The sequence below is a fragment of the Gymnoscopelus microlampas genome, assembly GCF_963454915.1.
Source record: "Gymnoscopelus microlampas genome assembly, chromosome: 21".
Lineage (NCBI taxonomy): Eukaryota > Metazoa > Chordata > Actinopteri > Myctophiformes > Myctophidae > Gymnoscopelus > Gymnoscopelus microlampas.
This window is the reverse complement of record NC_139958.1, coordinates 15,425,896-15,448,958: the sequence shown is the minus strand read 5'-3', so window position 1 is coordinate 15,448,958 and position 23,063 is coordinate 15,425,896.

The following is a 23,063-nucleotide window of genomic DNA, read 5'->3' as shown; positions in this document are numbered from 1 at the left end:
AACAATGCCAAAAACCACCATTGACTTTCAATGGACCCAAACAGAAAACATCACCTCACTTTGGAGCCACATTACGCTGGCATACTGTTACATAGAAACATGATTTAAACGTGAAACAGCACTCAATAACAGGGACTTTATCGTTGTTCAAACGGTATTCGAATATGTCACACGTTTTTTCCGCAATCGCAGTTCAAAGTTTGGGTGTTTTAAGCCAATGTTCGAATCTAGAGTGTGGCAGACGAGCAAGCAGTGGGCAGCCAGAAATTAAATAAGCCCGGAAATCTTCCAAACAAATCGTCCTCACGGCCAAAATATTCACTTAACACGCATGTTTTTGGGCCAAGATGTAGCCATACTTGTCTTCTTTCACACAATGTGACTACCAAAGCACAGAGACGTGAATGTGAATTGCGGCCCTCTGAGTGACAGGAGTTCCGAAATGGAGTTCCATTGGTATCCATGTAAATTGATTTATAAATATGGGCAATACGATGATTAGAAACACAATTCTTAACTCGCTCTTATAACCACGTTTTTGATTGTACCAACACAAAAATCGCACACGTTGCACCTAAAAAAAATATGTGCATTTGACTTTAACATTTTCAGTGTTATAGCGGCAGATTTAACATTGACTATCTATTACCCTATACCAAGTGTTGTTTTTTTTTATTAACATGCATGCGTAGTGCATTAATGTGTGCTGTGTGCGCTGCTCAAATAAAACCACAACAGTTTACTCATTAAACCATTCATTCTATTGAACACTCCAAAACTATTAGACCCTCACATAATGTTGTACGCCTGGACCGACAAAGCATGACGTTTGTTAAACAAATTGTCTGTTTAACACCCAATGCCCCGAGTGTAACATCCACAATTTAATTAAAGGATCGGAGTTTGTCTCTCTTGTGATAAACGCAACATATTGACCCATCAAATGAAACTGTTTCCAGATACTGGAAAGAGGGTTCTAGAGAGAAAACAAAAGACAGAGTTTGAAGGTGAGGAATGACACATAGAATAATGATGTGATGATGAGTGATGTAACGTAATGCAATATAAAAAAGAAAAAAAGAAAAGGATGGAGTATAGAGATAAAAAAGGGAGGGTGATGAAGAGGACGAATGAACAAGAATGGAAAGTGAGGTGGAAAACATTATGTACTTCGGGGCTGTCACTGGACAAAGGCTGGAGAGAGAGAGAGAGAGAGAGAGAGAGAGAGAGAGAGAGAGAGATCCTGACTCATTCACAGGGACACCCCATCTCAGGCTTGCCCTAGGGCAGTGATTCCATCACTGCACGACACGACACAACACAACACAGTACTGTACATCTCAACAACCCTGTGTGCCCGTGGGAAATCAGGATAGCAACACACAGATGCAACTGCTAAACTCCCTATAGAATAGAAAACAAGACTAGGTCAAAACCCAGTATATGGCTGGAACATGTACAGTATGAAACATGGGGGGGTCATTTGAAACGCAAGTGCAGGAAGCAGTATCACTCAGCCGATGCAACTTCACCCTGTGATGTTTATGTTTTTGTGTTATCCCATAGAGGTTGGTTGTACCAGTTTATTAGAACTTCCTGGCTAAATGGATCCAAGGGCTGGATACTGTACTTGACCATGGCTGTGCAAGTAGTGCTGGGGCTGGTGTCCTCTCTGCTTGATTGGCTGCTGAGCACACCAGTGGTGGAAACTCTATACTGAGGCTGCACAAGTTCACCCAAACTCATCAAATCATATGAGAGTTAACAGGACAGGCAACCATCTTTCAAATCAAATTACTTCCTAAATACAACAGAACCAGTGGGATTGCTCCAACAACATTGGGATTGTAAATTAATAGCACAGTAAAGCATACACCGCTGTAGAGACTTTTAAAATTAAATCCAATAAATACCCTTTACACCAGTTCAAGAAGGCATAAAACATGTTACCGAATAAATCATTAATGCAGTTTTGATGATCAGCTAAGGTTGTATTGTAACGCAAATTAGCTGATCTCAGTGGGAGAAACGGAACTACTGTATGGCAGAGAATTCTATCTTGCGTGACATTATCATCCTTCATTCATTATAATACAGAAAATGTTTAGCCAAATATCCTGCTTCTCCAAGGTAAAATGTGTTCTTGATTTGCCTGAATCTTTCATTGGCCTGCTGAAATTGCAGTGTGTCTATAAGATTACATCCAGTCATCTCTGCTTACAGTCAATACCTCATCTAGACATGAAATATTACATGCCTCCCAATGCCAGCCATCGCTAATGCCACAAATAGCATCAGCCAGCTTCAGCATGGCATATTGTGTTACATTGCCCCCTCAGCCTCTTGTCATTTTCTGCAAGTCATTCAACGTATAGCCTCAGACTATAGTTCAGTCTCAGTAAAACAGGAATTGTTCCTACTGACAATCTTGGGAAGGTGTGTTCACTAGAAAAGGCTTATGTAATATTTCAGTCCATTATGAGATACAGCATTAGGCATTTTAGATGTGTCATATTCAAATTGAATAATATTTAAACTTTAATTCCTAAATTGGACCTATCATACCGTTTTAGATTGCTTATACTTAGATGACTGGATTCCCAAGGGCTCTATCCTACACTAAATATCTTTGCTGAAATAAGGAGATCTACAAGCTCACTACAAGTAAGCTTATAGATATGCTATTTTGGGGATCATTCAAGTGGTGGGATATGTTATAATAGTGTGGTCCACAGAGTCATCGCCTAATGGTGCTTCCCCACCGTATGGTAGGCCTACCAGCTCGAATCGACTCGAATAGACTCTTTTTTGGTTTTCCATCAGGTAAAAGTTATGGATAGTACCTGGTGCCTGGTACTTGTGAAAACGCTGCAGACTGCTGTTTGGTCACAGAGAATTGGGACAACCTGCCATTTTTAAATATCCAATATATTAATAGTTGTCACATTTCTTTAGTTCTATGGACTACAGAGATATATCAAAACCACATTATGGTCAATTGAGGAGAATCAAGGACCCCATCCCTCAATCCTTCCATTTGTTCCTGTGTGTCGTATTGAAATGATGTCACGGCAGTCATCATGTGATGTCGCTATGATGGCCAACTACATTATGTGGGGCCTATCTGCTGTGGAAACAAGATGGCTGCCATCTTTATTGTAGTTTAGACACCGTTGCAATTACCTCTCTCCATTGGGAGAGGACATACAACTTAAAGAGCTTATGACATCCAAAAAAAAGGTTAAAGATTATAGCTTTAAGTCTCCTTTCCACAGAATGGGCAACTTAATTCAATTCTAGTTGGTTTTAGTACCAGGAAGGATACTTCTACTGTCCAATCCAGTGTGCAAATCCTTTTCCTAGAATAGTAGGGGAAGACATATGAATAATGAATGAGCCAAGTGTCCTCTTGTATGTCATCCAATCACGTTCCAAGCAAGGACCAGCAGAAGCAGGCTTGAGCCCCATAAGGTGCGCACAGCGAGGCAATAGCCTAGCAATCTTCATACGGATAGGGATGGGAATCAGTTATCTTCTATTTACAAATTGCACATACTGTACTGTAGTACTTGGGAATGAGTCGATGGTTCAGAAAAGTCGACATTCAACATTGGTGATAAAGCAGCAATAATTATAAATTGATGGTTTACAGATCCTGGCGGTCAAGTCGAAATTTTCCATCACTTGATTTGCAAATGCTAGTATTTCTAACTTGTCTAAAGTGATGATCCTTAATAAAATAGGTGACTGCGGAAACCTTGACCTCCGCTGAATCCATCCAATGCTCTTGTACCGTATATCCAGACTGCCTCAGCTGGACAAACATCAAAGACATCATGTTACATTATTCCTGCCCCATTCATGTTTTAATTAAAGTATTCAGTCATGGGATGAACAACATCCAAAAATTCAAAATAGAAGGAATGCCTGGCTCAGGGAAGATTTGTATTTTCAATTAGTGCTGTCTGCTGTGCTTGCTCTCAAACATACTTGTTGCAATAAGGCATAGAAAAATAGAAATTCACATTAAAGCAGAACTATGTAACTTTTAATGAATACAATTGAATTAAAAAAAAACTCTGTATGGTAGAGTATGTTAATACAATATAACTTTTACAGTTGGGGTGGTCGGATTTTGTCTCCCTGCTCTTCTATTGAGACATTTACGTCATGTCAAAGGTCATGTCTTACCTAGACACAGGATCTGACACAAATTTTGACTTGACAGGCAAGATTCAATTTATCCCCTGAGCAAGCAGGCAGGCTCTAGCTTAATGGTAAAAATGTCAGCACTTGACCAGACATTTTACATAGTGCAGCTTAAGCTTTAACCACTTGAACCCTAGCATCCCTATATATTCTGGGGTGAACAAAAATTGCAGATCTACAGCTTTTAGATCGTTCATTCATTCATTCAAAGTCAAAGCAAATTAGCAGTATAAAATATGGCTTGTGGTTAAACTTTACACTCTAAACAAAAATGGTGCTAAATAGCACTAAAAGTGGTTCTTTGGCTCATAATCATCGTAATCACCTCTTTTGGTGCTGTTTAATGTTAAAGGTGCTATATACTGTACCACTGTAGTAAGCAGTAGGAGCAGTGCACGCTTTTTGTACAGCGCTCAGGGAGCCGTTAGAGGTTAAGCTTCTTGCGCCCATACCCATTATCATAGTACTATGAAGTCAGTACTATGACATCATATTGATGACATCAGAGATCTGAAGATGGGTATAAAAGGGACACAGACACACACAGAGATCTCCATATATGGGTATAATCGTTGGAGCGGCTGGACAACTGCCGATGTGACCGACTTCACACTGGGCAGATCCTAGGTGATACACATGCCAAGTTTAAAAGTTCTCAAGATATGCAGGGGATATACAGAAACGTGGCCACACACGCAGAGATGTATGGATAGATGTGTGGCATTTATAAATAGATGTGTGTGTTTGTCAGATAATTTCCAGCCTTGAGAGCCACCACACACACTGTATGTTTAATTATTTACTAGTTTGTTTATGTCACAATCTTGGCCTCTGCCCGTGCCCTGTGTGCCCTTTCCAGCCCATGTTTTGCCCTGCTGTGACTGCCCTTGACCAGTGTGTCCTCTCCCTTGAGCTCTTCCCTCTCTCCTCTTGTGGACATTGATTGAGAGACTGGTTCCACCTGGGTTTCCCAGAGGTGACTGTTTGGGTTAATTAAGACTTTGGGTATCTAATGCAGTGGTTCTCAAACCTTTACATTTCAAGGGCTCCCCTTAACTCTAACAGCGTACAAATGGAACGGGTCCATTTGGTTCCATTTGTACACTGTCAGAGGTACAGACTTGCAAGAGTCCCTAGAATCCACTTTGACAACCACTTATCTAATGGGTCTGAGTGTTTGTTTGAGTGTGCCTGTTTGTGTGGCTGAGGTTCTTTCCACCACACACAGTGTGTACCTTGCATTCATGACGCTGCACTGATGTTCCAGTGACGTAATATGTCATACGTCATGCATATGTCATTAATCACTGCAACAGTGTAGACATATATTGCGACAGTTCCCATAGTTGTCACATTTTGTGCATACGAGCGGAATAGGCCGATTAACGGAGTACGATAGTTTTCTAAGGATAAGCAGCAGACAGTGTAACCCATATAGGACAGGTGCGCTGTGAAGAGGAAGCGTAATTGAAGAACTGTAACTGAAAGAGATCAAGACTGAATAGCGGGGAAAAGCCTGACTTTTAAAGTGATTTAAACCCCAGAGACAAAAATAATAAAGTCATACAATGTCCTTGACGCCCCGCATGGTGTATTTTGATGAGACATGGAACAAGCTACTGCCAACAATCAAAGCAGTGCTGAAGCTTGACTTTGTGGACAGAGCTACATGGAATGACTGCTTCTCTGCCATTTATGCCTTGTGTATTGCAAAACCCGAAAGCCTGGCTGAGAAATTGTACACAGAGACCAAGGGGTTTCTGGAAAGTCATGTCAAGCAGTTGTGTGAGGAGACAAAGGAGTCAAATGAGGTTTTATTGACGTACCACAGATACTGGGAAGTGTACAGCAAGGGCACTGACGACATGAACTGCTTATATAGCTATCTCAACAATTATCGCAACACTCTTTTTGCCAGCAAAGAAGAAGAGAGACAAATGGAGGGAGACCTGCAGAACAGCATGGACAATGCAGAGCCACCCCTGGAGATTAGAGAGCTGGCGATGGATATTTGGAGGGAGATGATGATTGAGCCGCTCCTGGACAACCTAATCCCGATTATGTTCAACAAAATAGAAAATGACCAGAAAGGAATTCACAGGGCCAACAACTCCTTTCTTCATGTTGACCTGTGCAAGAAGGCCCCACTGAAGTTTTATCAGGGATTCTCTGAGCGTTTCAAGTATTACAAAAAGGAAGCCTCCAACCTAATGCAAGAGTATGTTCACAGTATGTGGAAAAGGTCAGAGTGAGATTGAAAGACGAGAACCTCCAGGGCTTAAAGAACAGCCAGATCGAGGCCTACAGGACACACAAGGAGTTGCAGTACTGCACCTTGGTGAATGAGAAGGGGCTACAGAAGACCATTAAGCCCTGTTAGACATCAAGATGCTCAACAGCGACTAACAAAAGGAGGACATAGAGGCCAAGTCCACTTTTTTTGTTAAATATGGGCCTCACCAGTGAAAGGACAAAGTTCAAGATCACAATGTCGAGGCAGAATGACATGCCAAGGCGCTCATCTCAGTACATTCAGCTCTTGTTTGTGTCATTATTGAGTTAGCAGTCTGTCAGAATCTTATTGAATACCTTCATCTGTCAATTCGGATTCCATTTTGGCCACTGTTTTATATTCCCCCATTTGCATTGACCATGAAAAGGCTATATTTGGGTTTTGGTTTGCAGGATCCTTCCACCATTACCAAGAGCCTGAGAGTGGTCCTGGACAGTCAGCTGTCCTTAAAGGAACACACTGCAGCAATCACCCAATCTGTAGGCTTACATTTTACGGGAGGATGTCTTTCCCAGGTGTTTTGCCCATGCAGGTGGACAGGGTTTTGAGGTTAGGTTTAGGCATCATTTCTGTGAGGTTAGGGTTAGGGTTACGGCTAGGGTTAGGCATAGTGAGGTTAGGGTTAGTTTTAGGCATTTTAGTGAAGCTGAATGTTAGGGTTTAAGCGCAATCAAGGCGAAACACCAAGGAAAGAGAGAGTCCCTACATTTTACAGCATCCAAAGGATCAGACCCTAACTCACCAAGGAGTCTGCCCAGCTCCAAGCCATAGACATCTCCAGGCTTCTCTATTGCAACTCCCTCCTTGCTGATTCCCCGACAGGCTCACTCAAACCCCTTCAAATGATTGCTGCCTGCTCCCAACACACAACACTGGGGATTGCCTACAAGACAAGGCAGCCACGTGCATGGCACCCCCGTACCTTCAGGACATGATCTATTTCCACACCCCATCCCGCTGACTTACATCAGCAAACACATGAAGTCTGTTTGTCCCTTCCCCAAAACACCCTGGCCAACACACCACACGCATCCTAGACTCTCTCCTAAGCTGTGGAATAAACTCCCCCCCGTAGTCAGGACTGCAGACTCTTACCATTTTCCACCTCAGTCTGAAAACTCACCTCCTCAGACTCCACCTCATCCCCTAACTAGCACTACTCTCTCCTTGTATCCCTTCTGCACCTTTTTTGATAGATGCTAGTTATAGCAAGGCGTGTTAACCAAAGGGGCTACATGGGCTGCAGCCCAGGGGCTTGGCCACCAGCAGGAATTTAATTGAGAAAAGAAATTGCAACGCGTTTTTTGTTGAGCTTTTGTACATGCCGTACATTGATGCCATTCAATACATTCAACTGCCAAGAACTCCCGCAGCATTTTCTTTGCATCTTGTTTTTGAAGCCAGAGCACACGTGTGTGTCACACACATTTTTCATGAATAATATGAGAGCTGCTCATCCTACTATAAATGTGCTCTCTCTGTGTGTGTGTGTGTGTGTGTGTGTGTGTGTGTGTGTGTGTGTGTGTGTGTGTGTGTGTGTGTGTGTGTGTGCGAGTGAGTGAGTGAGTGAGTGCACATGCGTGTGTACCTGTTGTCCTTCGCGTATCTGGAGAACGATAGGGAGTCGCTTGCCGAAAACAACTGATCAACACATCATGCAACGTGTTGATTTCGATTCTTTTTTGCATGTGACAATAGAGTACCAATGAGGCTTAATTTTTATGGCCTTTGAATATGAGCTGTTGCATTAGTTAGATTTTCTGACTTCATAAAGAACCCCCCCTTCAGGAAAAGCAGGAGAAAGAACTTAATATCAGCAATGTTATGCCAAGTAGGATATATGGCTTACAGTGGTATTTATATTTGCATATAGCTAGATAGACGTAGCCTACTATTGTTTGAATTGAATGTTTCTTACTGGTTTGAGCAGCACTGACATTGACAGCTGCTTTCTTGACCACTTACACTCTGAGTTTGTTGTCACCTTGACCACTTTCCAGTCTGTTGTCTTTGCATGTTTTATTTGTTATAGCCACTTTAACGGCTTTAAGGCCTGGTTTGGTTTGGTGAGTTCAGTTGGTGTCACTGTCTGAACTGTGGGATGTTGTGTTTGAGACAATGGCCCTCAGTCAGTAACGCTCTGCATGTGGTGTATAAGGATGCCCAAAAATATCATTAGCCTTGGACCTACAGTATATGTGTTATGTTATTCAGTTTTTTGTTGCTTGACCACAAATGCTAAGAATTATTTAGATTAGATTAGATCGAGATGGTATGGTAGTTTCATTGAAGCACTAAATTATTTTCTTTGCACTCTACTACTCTCTGCTTTCTACGACCATTTACCGTGTCATTTGTTGATTAGGGTTCATGCCATTTACTCCGATCTTGAAGCACATCAGCTAAATGCCTAATTTGTTGTAAATTGTGTTGTGTGCGCATGGCAGCTTGTGTTTGCGTGTAAAAGTGTGTATTTGTCATGTGTGCATGTGTCTGATCGTGACCTGTTTCATGTGTCTGGTGTTAACCTGTTCAAAGTTGAGCTCCCAAGTTGTTTATGAATCAAAATGTTGATACCTCCATGGCCTTGTGACTACTCACCAGGGAGCGGGGAGAGTTCTTCAGCATCACAGTTGGTTATCTCAATCTGACAGGGAGGTCATGAGCCAGTTGCTATGCAGCAGTGAAGGTTGCATCTTATATCGCACAGACTATGTCTGTCGTGCGCATGATCCCTGGGCAAACATATCTGCTGCACTGCAGCACTGGTGTGTGTGCGTGTGTGACTGTGTGCGTGTGTGTCTGTATGTCTGAGTCTGCGCGCATCTGTATGCTTATGTGTCTGTGTGCGTGTGAGCGAGTGAGTATGTGTGTGTGTGCTTGTGTGTGTGTGCTGTGTGTGTGCTGTGTGTGTGTGTGTGTGTGTGTGTGTGTGTGTGTGTGTGTGTGTGTGTGTGTGTGTGTGTGTGTGTGTGTGTGTGCGCGCGCGCGTGTGCGTGCGTGCGTGCGTGCGTGCGTGCGTGCGTGTGTGTGTGTGTGTGAGAGAGTGAGTGAGTGAGTGTGTGCCTGTCTGTCTGTCTGTGTGCGAGTGAGTCTATACCTGTCTGTGTGTGTGTGTGTGTGTGTGTGTGTGTGTGTGTGTGTGTGTGTGTGTGTGTGTGTGTGTGTGTGCGTGTGCGTGTGCGTGTGTGCTTGTACTATACAGTATACTGCAAACCCCTTAATAGATGAGATACAATGGGCAACAAGATGAGAAATACATTTTAATGCAGGTCACTGCAAAGAGGTTTTGAAATGTTTAAACCCAATGTTTCGCCCTTTAGAGCATATCTGTGGTCATAATGGGGCGTAGTTAACAATAGATGCCTGTTGTGTATTTTTATATCAAAAGTCTTAATTACTACCAGTCAAACGAAAACATAATGCATGATTACAGTGGCAGCCAGGTACTAACCAATTCTAACAAACAATATGAATCAATCAGAGCTACAGTACTAGGGCGTGCTACTCTGTTGAATGTCAACGAATATGGCTGGCACGTGATACAATCTATTTTTAAAGTTAAACAGTAAGTACACTAGAATACCCTTGTCTGTACATGGTACAGAATGGATGTGCTGGTGAATGGTGGAGACACTTAACAACTCATTCAGTGCCACATGACGTCTAAGACGTCCGTTTTTATCGCCATTGTTAAGCCCTGAGTGCCACGTGACGTCTAAGACGTCATTAAAAAAATCACACCCAGTGTGAAGTGGGCGGTGTGTGGTCATCACAACATGACTCACTTTAAAAGGATAAATGACTTTTTTTAAAGTCCATACTGCTATTCATAGGGCTGCACATGTGTCATGTGTTTCGCTAGCCAATCACAGTCCTGAATTTGCAAAGTCAGCCAATCACATTACAGTTAGTGGTGATGACACTAGCTGTAATGTGATTGGCTGATATGAAAAAAGTATCGATTTGCATTAACAATGGAAGGGTTAGGGGGTACACACATTGTTTTGGTCGGTGTCCAAAACTCACTTATAGGGGTCGGCTACACCGCCCCAAAAAATGGGGGGGGAAAAAAAATTCTGAACCCAAGGGCTGTATCTTGGCACTTTTTTTTTTACAATGAAGTTTTGGCTGGCACTGGGACAACACAGCCAGAAATAAGTCTGGCACTGAATGAGTTTCAGCACCGTCTTGTTTGATTTTTTTTACTTTGATCGACCTGACATCCAGGCAGGCGATGGTACTCTGAATCGGCAATGCCCAGAATCAGTACTCATTGCCAGATAAACGATGTGCGGACAGCCGGTGTGTGGAGGTTGGACTCATGAAGGTTCGGTGCGTAACCAACCAACCCCACCTACATCTCTGACTGGCTGAGATGCTGCCAGCTCCCGTTTCCCTTTGATACGTCAGGCTGTGGAAATTAAATACTCAAAATACCATTTAATTTTAACTTTAAAAATATTATACATAGCTCTAAACACAAGACTAGGAGTCTTAAAGCCCTGCTAGGAGCCCCCAGTGGCTGTGCTGTGCCTTACACCCAACTGGACCTAAATGGTATCTATTGATATTGCCAATTGTTTGACATTGAATTTTTTTTTAAATTGTGAACACTGTCAATTTGAATTTGGACAAAACACAGATTCAGAATCTTTGAATACTTCGAAAACCGAACTCTCTGTGCAAATTTAAAATCCATGCATGGATGCATACATCCCTCCTTTACTCCATTATTTCACACAAGAGCACCACTACTGTTCTTAAATCATGTCAGCTGTCAGATGTCACTGTCCATCTTTCATATGATCATTCAGTAACGTTACAGGATTAATCCCTCGCCTCTAAGTCCAAATAAAAACAAGTTAAAACACAACAATCCTAGTTTTGACATGAAAGCATCATGATCCTTAAGTTTAGTTCTGCAGGGGATGTAGCATGTACCATAGATGTGAAAGTACTGCATCCTCCGTACATGCCCAAACCAACTCAACCTCGTCTCTTGCTTTGTCTACAAAGTGTACAACATGGACTGTCCCTCTAATACACTTCTTAATGCTGTCCTTCCTCGTCACTCCCAATTTAATGAAAATCCTAACATCTTCAACTCTGCCAGCTGGCACCCCCACCTCCTGTCTTTTTTTTTGTCAGTGCCACTGTTGGCTGCAACATAGCTGGTTTTATTGTATTAACCTAAACCTTCCCTTTCACTCTCGCTAGCCTTCTGTCTCAAATCACCCTGTCATGACATCTTTCCTGACATATTCGGTCGCGCTCCTGCTGACTTTCATTCCTCTTTCCAGTGCACACCTCCACCTCTCCAGACTCTCTTCAACCTGTTCCCTCCTCTCATCATTCCATAATCACAATGTCATCTGAGAACATCGCAGTCCACAGAGACCTCTGCCCGACCTCGTCAGTCAACCTGTCCGTCACCACTGTAAGCAAGATGGGGCTCAGAGCTGATCCTTGATGTGACTCCACCTCCACCTTGAACCCATCCGTCACTCCTATACCATACAGCTCACCACTGTCACACTGCCCTCATCCACACTTCTTTACCACTCCCGACTTCTTCATACAACACCAAACCTCCTTTCTCGCCACCATGTGTGTTTTCTCTAAGTATTGAAGTAAGTCAACTTCATTTGGACGATGCTTGGATATAAACAAATGTATTTATTGAGCGTAAATAATATTTATTGAGCGTAAACAATATTTATTGAGCATAAATATTGTTTATTCAAAAAATGTATGCCCCCCTAAGGGAATCATATAGAAACAGACAGGAGCGGCCTCGCGTGGGCCGCGAACCGGTATTTGGGCCGCGAGGCCACGGGGAAAAAGAGGAGGAAAAAAAAGCCTCAAATGAACTGTGTGAGCTGCTTGAAGGTGGAAGAGCGGCCCCACCCCCCCTCTACATTTTTTGGTACCGAATGAACCGAATTAAAGTAATAAAAAACGGAAATAAAAGGGGAATAACCGCGAAAAACAGCGAAAAAATCTCACTTTTGTGCCACACATGCACACGCGCGCAGCTCGTGCGTGTGGGCCGGTACAAATATATCCCCCCCAACTGGGAATGGCTTCCTACGGCGCTGGAAACAGAGCTCACAGGTGGTGCTGGCGTGGTGGAGTGAGCTCCAACAACTTCTTAGAGCCAAGCACAAAGCAGCAGCAGCATAGTAGAGCAACAGCAGAGCAGAGCAGCAAGATGGCAGAGCAGATGCTTAGATTTTGGGATACATGTAACAAGAAGGCCTTGGTGGGCCCAGTCCTTGTAGGCCTAGTACTTTATATGATTAAAAGGATGAAACATATTAAAGATTCAAACAGTCTACATAGACCGCAACTCCTTCTGACCCTCTATACTTCCGCATCAACACTCAAAGCAAACAACACGTATCTGTTTTACATGGCACTGGGTGAAAGCCCCAAATGCACACTGTTGCACACCCTGTGTGGGTGTGGTTTGATCTCTCTCTCTCTCTCTCTCTCTCTCTCTCTCTCTCTCTCTCTCTCTCTCTCTCTCTCTCTCTCTCTCTCTCTCTCTCTCTCTCTCTCTCTCTCTCTGCTTTAGGCTTAGAACACATGCAGAGATCAGGCTAAAAGGAGAGCTGAGTCTTGCAGTACTTGTCGACACAGACAGGCAGAGCAATGTGTGGTGCAGGGCAGGCTACAGCACAGTTTGGAGAATTATTATGGTCTTTTTACACCATTGTTACTACAGTACATCGGCGTAGTTTATATGTTGAGTTTTGTCATTTCACTTTTGTGTGGGAGTTTTTCAACTTCTCAGGTTTTGTTTTTGTTTGGATCCGTGTTCTGCTCCCTACTGAACAAGCACCAACCTGTAGGAGCTAGTTGCTAGTGCAGCAAACACAGCCTGCCCTGCTGGCTTCCCTCCCACGAATATGGCCAATTGTGTTTGTTGGAGCCAGCTCCCGGCCAAGCTGGCAGATCACCAGCGGAGACCACCGGTTTACCCAATACCCATGCGTTGTTTTGTGATGTTTGTTATGTGATGCAACAAAGTGTAGCACTGTGTCCAAGACACATTTACCCTTGGGGAGAATAAAACATATACCCCGGGCCTATACTATCAATATAGTTTCTCTCTTTTTTCTAGCGATTAGTCACCCCATGGAGACTTGAATTCATGGATATGTCTTGTTTTGTTTTGGCTTAGGAATGCGACAAAAACAAAAAAAATATTCATGAATTCAAGTCTCCATGGGGTGACTAATCGATAGAAAAAAAGATTTTTGGGGGGTGAACTATCCCTTTAAGCATTCATGTTCTTTATCCTTCTCAATCCCCTTTTCCAATTCTCCTTTCCGTTGGTCTCTATCACTTCCTTTGTCCTCCCTTAACCTCTTATTCTCACCCAATTGTTTTTTTTTTTGTTTTTGTTTTTTCGCTCAAAGCTCATCCCATCAGACGTCTCCTGTCCCGGTCGACATGCTGATCTGCTGCCTCAGCATCATGGAACAGCTGAATCTCCCAAAAGCAGGAGGTTCCCTGCGGCTCCACTCTTTAGCTCACACTGTGCCCTTGAATCAATAGAGCCACGCTGTTCAGCCTTCATTATAGATTCCACATGAAAAAAGGTGAACAAGAGCAGTGTTTCCCAAACATCGTGGCGACTCGCGAACCAATTTGGGTCGAGGACCTGTTTCTATGGGTCATGACATGAGTAAATAATAATATATATATTATTTTCTTTTAATGTTTTCTCAGAAGGGATTCATTCATTATGTATTTTTGTAAGTTTTGGGCTGGCGAGACAATCTTTCTCCTTTGGGTCTCGAACTAGAGTGTTACTCGGAGGATTTTACATTATATCACTGTTCCACCGTGTGAATGACAAATATTTGAAACAAGCAAAACAGAAAAAGTAGTTGGATTTTGATTGAGCTGGTTGGTGAGGACTGCTAAATAATTGTACATAACAAGACTGGTATAACGAGGCTTTTGCTCCCGTGTGGTCTTCATGTGGCCAGTCTATGATGTCAGTCATCTATGAAAATGGTTCTCAAACTTTTTCATGTCAAGGACCCCCAAATGAATATGTGTTTGGCTGTGGACCTACATCTGAAAAATGTTTGTGCCAGGGACGACCATACAAGATTAAACTGGTTCCAAAATATTTGAAATGTTCCACATTATTATGAGATTTTCTGACCAGCCGTGCACAAGATATTTACCAACTGATTATTGCAGCAGTCATGAGATTAGCCCCGGATAAACACTCACACACGTGCGCACACGCACGCACGCACACACACACACACACACACACACACACACACACACACACACACACACACACACACACACACACACACACACACACACACACACACACACACACACACACACACACACACACACTCTTCTAGACGTCTCACCCAAACACATTAAAAATCAATCTCTGCGACTGGGTCTGTCTAGTTTTATTATTGGAATCACATACTAGTAGAAAATTTCCCTTGAATTAAAAATGATGCTGTGTGCCATTGTCTCTACCTGGGTAATAACGCAAACTAGAGACAGCAATATAATGGAACAATTCTCAGAGATCATTAAGAATCACGTCAGAGTCCCTCAATGGCTCTTTGAGTTGGAAGATATTGATTTACTAGTCTCACATGGACTATCTGTCTCCTGTTATCTTCAGCTTAATTGCTTTTTATTGTGCTTTTCACCATGTCTACTTATTGGATTCTGTTCGGAGGCTTATTGCTGTATTGACCAGACACATATATAACAACCCTTCATAACGTTACTACTACAGCTCTAGACAATCATTGCTTTGCAAACGCTTTGATTTTAAATTAATGAACGAGCACTCTCACTGGGAAATATATAAAAGGCATGACTCAGCTCCGTTCTTTTCAACAAAAATAATAAAAAATATGGATTGCACAATAACTGGGCCTGGAGCGGCCCAGCTGATGGCGGGAATTATGTGCAGGTGTTATTTGCAATTCATCACTGTCTGGGAGCAGGTGGGGAGAGAGAGAGACAGACAGACAGACAGACAGACAGACAGACAGACAGACAGACAGACAGACAGACAGACAGCAGACAGCAGACAGACAGACAGACAGACAGAGAATCACACATAGACAGACAGACAGAGAGTCACACATTAGACAGACAGACAGACAGACAGACAGACAGACAGACAGACAGACAGACAATCACACATATACAGACAGACAGACAGACAGACAGACAGACAGACAGACAGACAGACAGACAGACAGACAGAGAATCACACATAGACAGACAGACACGGTGTAAACTGTACATATGTGGTGATTTTGATATGCATTTAGTCCAATATGAAAAGCAGAAGGCATCATCTGTGTTATTTGTCTGAATATAGCATCTCTTTGTTTTCCATTACTGACTTGGAACTGCATGGCCACAAGAGGAAACAAATGTGCCTGGCTCAGGTTCCACTGTTAGGATTTGTCTTGACCTAATTTAGTTGTACTTTGTTCGTGTGCCAAGTGGTCATTTTGAGTAAGGGAATCACAGCCTGCACCCTGAGCCAAGTACAACAAACCAGCAGCTCAGTCTTCAGTCATCACATGCAACTACAGTATATAGGCTATTTGTCACACAAATAAACCCTGTTGTTTCAGTTTTATAATAATAGGCGGTCCCAAACTTGGGACCCCATGAATGTATGGATCATGGGGTGCTAGTGCCGCAGGAGGCAGAGCGGCCACTTGATCTTGGCTTAGTGGCGAAGTGTCCTTGAGCTAGACACTGAACCCTTAACTGCTCCCGATGAGCAGGTTAGTGTCTTGCATGGTTTCCTCCACTGTTGCCGATGGTTGAATTTAACATACATTGTAAAGCGCCTTAGATAAAGGCGCTATAAATGCACCACCATAGTCATAGCATAACGAATAAACGATCCAAAAATGCGCAATACTTGCCTCATTCATACAGCCTTTATTCACGGTGTGGAAGCTCAGAAAATGTTACTTTGTTCCCAATCAAAAATAAGTTGCTTTATTGTCGTGTAATATTCACCTTGTACTCATGACACAAACGACAGTTTGATAAAATATATTTTTGATTTGAATGAATCACGTGTGCACAGGAACCCTCGACTTTATGCTTAATTTATACTTGGTGGTATATGACTGTGTATTCTGTCAATTCTACTTATTGCTCCTCAGACTGTTCAGCATTCTAGACTGATGCAATATTCATTGTGCTCTAGCTTTGTCTACCAGTATCACAGGGTGAGATAAGGCCCTTCTCAGCCATGCTATGCAGGATACCTTCATGTTTAATTGACCAATAGGAATCAAGTTTTTAAGTGGCCGGTATCCAATAGCGTGGCACCCCTGGATCCAAGGTGTATAAAGTGACTTGTCACTAAGCGATACATCCTGCAGTAAGACGTCTGATTAGTTGACGCCGACGGTCTAATTAATTTAAGTGCTACGTAGTCAGTGACACTCAGAACAGAATGGTGAAGTAGTATATACTATATATCCTCTTATGGGATGATGCAATTATTTAACTAAAATATTACTCAGATTTTGATTGTCATACACACAAGCATAATTTAATGTATGAAGCATTAATAAATGTATAAAGTTGTTTAGAGATCCACTGATATATCAGCCATATATTGGTATACAGATAATCGGCTCGTTTACTGTCATTGGCATATATGCAAATAAGCAAGATAGCAGTGGCTGATGTTTATCTGACTCATCAATTTTGCGCTGGCTAAATGTTGGTGTGTTGGGCATCCGCAGCCTACCAAGCTACAGATTTGGATCAGATAGGCGAAGATTTATTTGTATCAGCCATAATAGGCCAAATAGTTATTTTAATCATCTCTATCAGTATCGGCCCAGAATTTCCCAATTGTTGTCTCCGCCAGGCCGAAAGGCATGGCGAGAGAGTATGTTTTCCACCCCGTCCGTCCGTGTGTGTGTGTGTCCGTGTGTGTGTGTGTGTGTGTGTGTGTGTGTGTGTGTGTCCGTCCTGTCTGTGTGTTACCAGCTAATCTCCGGCACCGTTGGCCCGGTCGCTCCGAAACTGCGCACACACATTCCCTGGATGCCAATTCAGAACCTCTGCCCCATTTTTTTCACATGGGTCTGTTATAGCGCCACCAGGAGGCCGATTTGTGCGAAACCCATTTTTTCCCATTACTCCTACAGCTTTTAACTAAACGTCATGCAAATCGGTACACAGTATCTCTATAGTCATGTGATCAACCTGGATCTGTTAAATTTGCCATATTCAATCCTCATTGGCTAAGGTTGGCTTCCAAAGTTTGCAGGATTGGTTAGTTTTGAACAAACTGCCTTAAATCATGAACGCAGCCTGCCATTTCCATAAAATTGCACACGCACATTCCCACTAGGCCGAGGAAGACATGCCACTTAAAGTTTTTCAAATCAGCCTCATGGTGGCGCTATAACCGGCCGATTTGCATTTTTAAGTATAACTGCACCGATCTGCGTCAAACTTTGCACGCACACTCCCTAGAGGCCAAGGAAAAACCTTTGCCCTGCATTTTTCACATATGCCTTTTAGAGCGCCACCAGGAGGCTGAGTTTTGTAAAACCCATTTTTTGCTCTTACTCCTTCAGATTCTGTCCAAAAATCACGCAAATCGGTACACAGTATCTCTGTAGTCATGTGATCAAGATGGATGTGTCCGATATTACATATTCCATCCTACTTGGCTAACATTGGCTTCCAAAGTTTGCAGGATGGGTCCCTTTTGAACAAAATTCCTCAAATCATGAACGCAGTGTGCGATTTCCATGAAATTTTGCACGCACATTCCCACTAGGCCGAGGAAGAAATGCCACCCTTTTCACATTGGCCTGTTATAGCGCCACCAGCAGGTCTAATTTAGCAAACCACATTTTTGGAACAAAATGCCTCAAATCATGAATGCAGTGTCCGATTGTCGTGCAAGGCCTAAGAATTAAGTGCACCCTTTTCACATTGGCCTATTGTAGCGCCACCAGGAGGCCACAATAATCTACCTGACCTGGCGGAGACTTGTGCTCCGAGGAGCACTTTTTCTAGTTATTTATGTTATTTTATTGATAAGTTATGAACATTTAATACACTAGATTTTCAGGCTGCAAATCCAGTCCTATATTGTGCTGATAGAGCAATGGTCACCGAATTATGGTAATTTGAAATGTTAGACACTGCTGTAACACTTGCTGTAACACTTTTCATGGCAGACACCTGAACAGCATTTGTGCCAAGCTTGATGAGGATTGGAGCAATGATGTGCCTGAGGCTGCTGGGGGACCCTGACGAGGCCCCTGGTGTGACTATTGACATGGCAGACCCCTGAACAGTGTTTGTGTCAAGTTTGCTGCAGATTGGAGCAACAGTGTGCCTGTGGCCCCCCGGGGGCCCCTAACATGGCCCATGGGGGCCACACGTGGCCCCTGGTGTGGCTATAGTAATGGCGGACCCCTGACCAATGTTTTTGCCAAGTCTGGTGCGGATTGGAGCAACAACACTTCTCGCAAGTCCGTCCGCCATCCACCCACCCTCTAGGCAATTTTAATATAGGATCAATGTCACTTCAACATTACAGAAATGTGGCAGCACAGGATGTATTTGCCAATTATATGTATTACAATTAATCACAATGTACAGTATGTACGATAATCACTTTGGCACTGAATGAAGCAGATCCTGCCTGACAGAAGGCAGGGGACTCTAGAGCCCACACGCCTGTAGATGGGGCCAGCCAGTGGTGGACGGTACATTTACTCAAGTGCTGTACTTACGTACAATTTTCTGGCACTTTTACTTTACTTGAGTACTGTCATGTCTGCTGCTTGGCTTGTGATATCCTCATGGCCCACAGGTTGGGAATCGCTGTCTTAGGGGTAAAAAAAATGTCCACATTCTACGTATGTTGTGATCTGCAGAAACATGTGGCAATGTTTTGGCACTGTGTTCTGTGAGACAGAGGAAAGACAGGGAAAGAGAGGGGAGTCCTTTTAAAGGATCGCTGTCAATGAGCTCCAATGATCTGATCGGAGCAGGGCCAGACAAGGTGAACAGGTTAATAGGTGGGGAACGTGAGGCATGCTCAGTCTCTCACCTGAACTTTCCTTCAACTTTCTTCCATCAGCCGACACAGAGATAGGTGACGCAGCGACGGGTCGTGGGTGACAGCAGAGACAGTGAAATGTTAGTCTCTGCCTACATGCAGAAAACAAACAAACAAATCCACGCTTAGTGCTATACAAGCATGAAGCAGAGTATTTTTGTTATCCATTGACCATTTGTGACTCAGAGAGTGTATAAATCGAACCAAATGGACCCTTACACGTTCATTCGTTGTCTGTTGGAACTGTGATTCACAGAATTCAATTCTAAACAAAATCACTTTAAAACTAATGCTGCAGGGTCCTAATGACGAGTCTATTTTGGAAAGCAACAACATATTCAGTAACAGTATGTATTAACTTGACAAAACGTACATACAAACATGTCTGGTACATTTCCGATGCCTGCATCATTTTGCGTCTGCCCCCGAGTGTCGGGGGCAGACACTCGTGACAAAAACATTGTTTGTTTTGGCCAAAAAACACAGTTGTGATAGTGAAAAATACACCAGTGAAAGATTATATCCACAAAAAAAAATTAATTGAAAAAGTTACACAATCTTACTTAAATTAAGAGTGGAGAAGCTGTGTGTTGCAGGTAGCCACAGGCAGTAGTAATGTGTGTAATCGATGTTCCTAGTGTGTTTTCTCTACATCACATGACTTGAATTGAACGAAATACACACCCTGTGATCGGTGACCCCTTACACTGGTAAAAGGGCCTTTTTTACAAAAGTACCTGGCAAATCTTACATGTGTCAAGTGGATCTATAACTGGGACCATTTACTCTCACTAAAATCATTACCCACACAGTGGGTGCAGTGAATTACCAATAATGACTAAAGCGGTTCCTGCAGTGGAGCTACAGCCTTCTTGTCACTTGACATCAGCGGTGGAAAAAGTACTCAAATGTTTTACTTAAGTAAAAGTATCAATACTGCTAACGTAGAAGTACTCTGTTACAAGTAAAAGTCCGGATTTAAAAATGTACTTGAGTAAAAGAACAAAAGTATTGATATCAAAATGTACTTAAAGTACCTTTAACCACTGCTTGACATTCATTTTTGCAGTGATGGAAAGTAACTACTGTAAGTACATTTAGTCAGGTACTGTACTTACTTGTACTGAGTTACTTTTACTTTAATTGAGTATTTCTTAACTTGAGTAAAAGTGCTTCTTCCACCACTACATTTGTGTCTTTTTTTTACGGTAATTAGGAGCAAACACAGGGCCCTGGACAAACTCATTAAATCCCAGGTTAAAGTCCAGTGAGCTGGCAGTGAGCCTCATGAATCATTCAGGTGCCCTCCATGGCAGGGTATGCTCCGGTTCGATCCTTTTCCTAATGAATCAATCACTAATGACTCACTTAGCTCATCAAGCTTGACACTACCAGAGTGAACATTTAACTAACAACACTTGGGTGTCTGTTTTAGCGTGAGGTTTCAAAGCTCGGACTTCCCTCTGATGCCGGACCTGAGGGGAATGTGACGGGAAGATTACAGTCAGGAGTGGTTATCAAAGTCTCCTGTCTCTGCAGTTGACAGACTCTGGTTTGGACACTGTTTGTGCACAGCCAAACAGATTTTGTGTTTGAACTCAGATGGGCTATTCAGAATGTGTTGTTGGCTATACTGTAATATTTCATGAATATTCATTCATTTTTGGGGGGCTTTTTATGCCTTTATTTAGAGAGGGATAGGCTGACAGAAAATGGGGAGAGAGATAGGGGGTGACACGCAGCAAAGGTCGTCGGGAACAGGAGTCGAACCCTCGGCGCGCTGTCAGGCTGGCATTTAAGCCTGGTGTGCCTGGACCATCACGCTACGGCCCAGGCCATATTCCAGGATTTTTTGTATGTATTGTATGTGTCTGTGTCTATGTCTGCAAACCATGATTTCAAGTTTCAAATGAGTCGAAGTTAAACTTCTATTGGTTGTTCAAAAGGGATAGCTGGAATCTTTTACGGCATGGCTCCTATAGAAACTAACTGTGCTCTGTCTCTGTATGTGTTTGTCAGTATAGGGCAAATTAGGTCTGTTTGTGCCTGTGAGTCCATGGCTAATGGTGCGAACTATTGCACCGGTCAGCGTAAAAGTTCTTGTGCACGCTGCCAGTTGGCTAAGGAACTCATTCCCCATTCTCAAACTAGAAAGATTTGTCCACTAGTCGCATGATAACGTTCCCCAAAGTTAACTTTTTCCAAGGACACAAGTATGTTCTTTACATTCTTGGTCATCTCTGTGAAAATCAAAAAATACTTTACATAAAGGTAAATGGTGCATTTATACAGCGCTTTTATCCAAAGCGCTTAACATAGATAGTGCATTACATTCACCCATTCACAAACACATTCAGACACCGATGGCGGAGGAAACCAAGGCACCAACCTGCTCATCGGGAGCAATTAGGGGTTCAGCATCTTGCTCAAGGACACTTTGACACTAACTCTGGGGGAGACAGGGACCGAACTGGGAACCTCACGGTTGCCATCCAGCCCCTCTACCGGCCACTCTGCCCCAGAGCCACTGCCGCCCCAACAATACTGTACAACTTAGTTATTTCAATATCAATATTATGGTCAAAATTACACACACACATAGATATATAGCTATATATTTACAAAGAACAGCATGCCCATGAACACAGTTTACCACACACACCCACATACTATGTACACGCACACACGTGCACGTGCACGCACACACACACACACACACACACACACACACACACACACACACACACACACACACACACACACACACACACACACACACACACACACACACACACATTCATTTGGAAGCAGAGTGCTTATACGTAGTTCTGTATATCAAGCCCAGCTTCAGGAGGCCGTCACCAGTGTGTACAACAACACACACGTTCTGTGCTTTGTGCTCCTCTGCATGCTGTGTTTGTGATTCCCCCTCTGGGCCATGCAGCAGACCCACAACTCCTTTATTATTTAATTCAAACAAGTGCAGCATCTGTCACTTGTCTCTTTGGCCGGCCACTTTTAACTTCTGTCATTTCCATAACTCTGTGTGTGTGTGTGTGTGTGTGTGTGTGTGTGTGTGTGTGTGTGTGTGTGTGTGTGTGTGTGTGTGTGTGTGTGTGTGTGTGTGTGTATGTGTGGAGAAAATCTTTCGTTCTGTGCTAGCTGTAATATATTCCCTGGTATAAAGCAATTGCCATTTTGATCATCAATCAGCCTTGGCATTAATGGGGGAACTCTGGGCCAGGTCTTTGCACGGGCCAAAACTCCTCTTCCTCTACTCCGGACCCAAGCAATGTGATCAGGACATGTTGAAATGGCTAGCAATAGCACTGACTGATAGGGTTGTCAAACACAGCAGGTCAACAGTGGCTTCAAAAGGCTGATGCCTGATTGTAAACAGACTGAAACAGTTCAACAAGA